The following is a 3,308-nucleotide window of genomic DNA, read 5'->3' as shown; positions in this document are numbered from 1 at the left end:
TTGTCACTTTTTTAAAAGAGTCGAAGATAACGACATTCTGGATTTTGGTAAAAATGCACAAAACCATGATATGTTGTAGATATTGTGATCTTGAGAAAAGACTTGATGAGCATAACCACCCATCACTGATCCCTTAGAAACTACAGGGCCACATTTTTGAAAGCAGCCGAAGATAGTGATGTTCTGTATTTGGATTAAAATAACTGAAACTCTGATATGTTGTAGATGTTGAGATCCTGAGAGAAACCTCAATAAGCACAACTACAGATCACTGACCGTTTAGCCACTACATGATCACTTTTATTAAAAAAAAAAAAAAAAAGAACTGAAGGTAACGGTATTCTGTATTTCGATGAAATTGTTTGAAAACGTGATATGTGGTAGAATTGTGATCCTGAGAAAAAAGTCTCAAGAGACAGAATCACACATCACTGACCTTTTGGTCACTATAAGATCATTTCTTTAAAACGAGGAGCAGCTAATGGTAATCTGGATTTCGGCGTAATTGCTAAAAACATTGATATGTTGTACAGCGTGGACCGGCAGTGGGTTTTAGGTTTTACAGACATTTATATGGTAACATTGCTTAGCATTGTCTGATAACATTCCTTGGCATGGATCACCAGCGCACTTGGCGATTCACGTGCGCAATTACGTGAATCAGATCCTTTATGGCCGCCGGATTGGATTAGGATGTGCATCGTCACCAGCTTCCTTTGCCTAGCCTGAAAGAAGTTCCGATCTAACGATACCAGAAAATGTTCTCTGGGGTTGCATAAAGCAACAAGTAACAAACAATCGATATCACAAAACGCAGGAATTACGAGCAGCTGTGGAACAAGTCTTGTAGCGTCCCTATCCGCCTGAAGCCCAGGAGAACACAATGCAGCAGCCAATTACAAAGAGACATAAATATATATAATTGACTAATCACTCTGCACCCACCCAATGTGAGCTCCATAGCACACGAGACTACGGGTGCGTAGAGCCACTGCTTGCCAGCTAATTGGATGTCTGAATAATACAATCACCATAGATTGGGATAACGCACAATACACATCATAACAAATAATTCAAATACCAGATATTCAAGTATAACAACCATTATTACAAGAAAACCTTGTGCTGGGCATATACTTATACGTTTGGTAAATATATATCCAGCCAATGCAACAACAATTCAATAGTAAAAATATAAAATGATCAAATCGCATATACAGGTAGAAGTAAATATTTCCTTATTTGAACAAGTACTCTGAGTAATAATTAACATCTCGATTTAGTAATAATGATTACACAATCAAATTCAATTCCAGAATCGGTCATAGCTTCCTAATGTTTCTAAATATTCATCCTCTCCAAAAATTACTACGAGCTTCACTAATATATTACTTCAATTCCGTTTAAATTAACTATTAAATAATTCTTTTACAAAGACTATAACTCTTGAATTAATCAGTATTACAAAATCATTGCTAGCCTCAAAAAAACTAGAACATAATGTTCCGATTGATCGGATATATCATTATATAAGTGGGAGAAAGAACATCAGTCTTGATAATCCTAGTCCTGTCATCAGAAGCTTCACAATATCTGAAAAGAAATATGTTATCAATACTTCATCCACCAGAATATTTGCAAGTCAATGAAAGTGAGGCAATGAAATTCGTTAATAACTATTTTTCGAAAAATAAGATATGTATACGACAACTGATCCGTCAAAATACAAAGAAATAAATACTCTTAAAAGCCATTGGGTTATTCAGACAATAAACGTGTTCTACTAGCTTCAAATTTTCAGATCGGAAATTTTCTGAGGGGATTTTTTAATTCCTACTTCTTTCAAAAAATCAACCCGAAAGCAGAATACTAGTTCTTCATTAATCAAATTCACAATCCAGCTCATAGCTTTCTCTCTTATTCAGTTCTGCTCCATTCACCAAGAGTTTAATAAGGCTACTAACCTTACTAGTTAAAGTTAGACACTTACCAAAATTAGTGTAATATGATTTCCACTCTGTTACCTTACCAATAATCAGCAGTTCACCGTTCTCGTCTCTTTGGATGGTAATAAGCTCCACATCGAACTACCATGCACACAAAACAAGTTGAAACAAGTCGTTATCATTCCACCAAACAAGTATTTCCATGAAAATACTTTTTCCAATAACGAAGGAAAAAATATATTGAATAACCACTAACGTGAATACAAACTGACAGCTTTATCGCGCACAGGAAAACACGCTACTGCCCCTCACTCCACTCTTTCCGCATTTTTTCCCAACAAAAAAATTCTAACAATCTCACAAAACGTTAATCAAGTCAATGAAATAACACTGATGCACTACAAATATTCATAAACGTCTCCTTGGTAAATTATAAACAACTCACTTCTCTTGTATACTCTCGTACTTCATTCAAACGTTCCGCCATTCGACACTACTCGTTAGCCGAGATAAAGCCAGAACACGCGTCACACATAGCGAGAAAACATGAGGCTCCAAACACCACGGGCGATCCGAACAGTCATGGCAGCAAGGAGCGAGCCATGCCACCAAGACTTAGAATCAATGTTTGCCTACAGCAAATCCGATGTCATTCCCTGACTTTCAATTTCTTTTCCTTCCTTCCTTCCTTCCTTTATGATTTTCTAAAAAAAAAAAAGTAACTTTACAAACATAACCAAATTTCTTATGTATGTCTTCAACGCTTTTTCCATTTATTCCCTGTTGTTTTAATCTATTATTTTTTTAATTCACCTCCATTTCTCGTCTTCGGTAAGGAACCAAAATACCAAAAATCCAGACCAGCCGAAACTCCAGGTACCCATGTTGCTGCCAGCTGCAGCCCTCACCTTCGTGACCTCCGGAGTATCTAAGGAAAACATCCGGGGACTTGGCGCAGGATTCAGCTGTTTGATGACATGGAAGGTTGTGACAGTAAAGTTGTGTATTCTTTAACCAACCCTCGTATTCTGAATGTTAATTCTTGGGACTAGCGCCTAACCAGTCGAAATTCGTAGCAGAGCAAAACCATGGAATTTTTCTACCCAGAAGGTGCCTCTTTCCCCAAGATATTTTAGCACCTCTTGCTGAACCATATTTGGGAAATTGTTTGCTCGTTCCCTCACCCACACCTACGCAACGTTGAATTCCTAAGCTAAAAAACAGCAGTGGATCATATGTTATAATGTGCATTTTTAATATTAATTATTATGTATTTACATTACTATGTGTTTCAATATGATTGATGTACTCTCAATCAAGTGATAATTAATTAATTACTTCTTACTAACGAAGCAATTACAT

The sequence above is a fragment of the Thermobia domestica genome, chromosome 5 (assembly GCF_964235325.1).
Source record: "Thermobia domestica chromosome 5, izTheDome1.hap1.1, whole genome shotgun sequence".
Taxonomy (NCBI): Eukaryota; Metazoa; Arthropoda; class Insecta; order Zygentoma; family Lepismatidae; genus Thermobia; species Thermobia domestica.
This window is presented reverse-complemented; position numbering follows the sequence as displayed.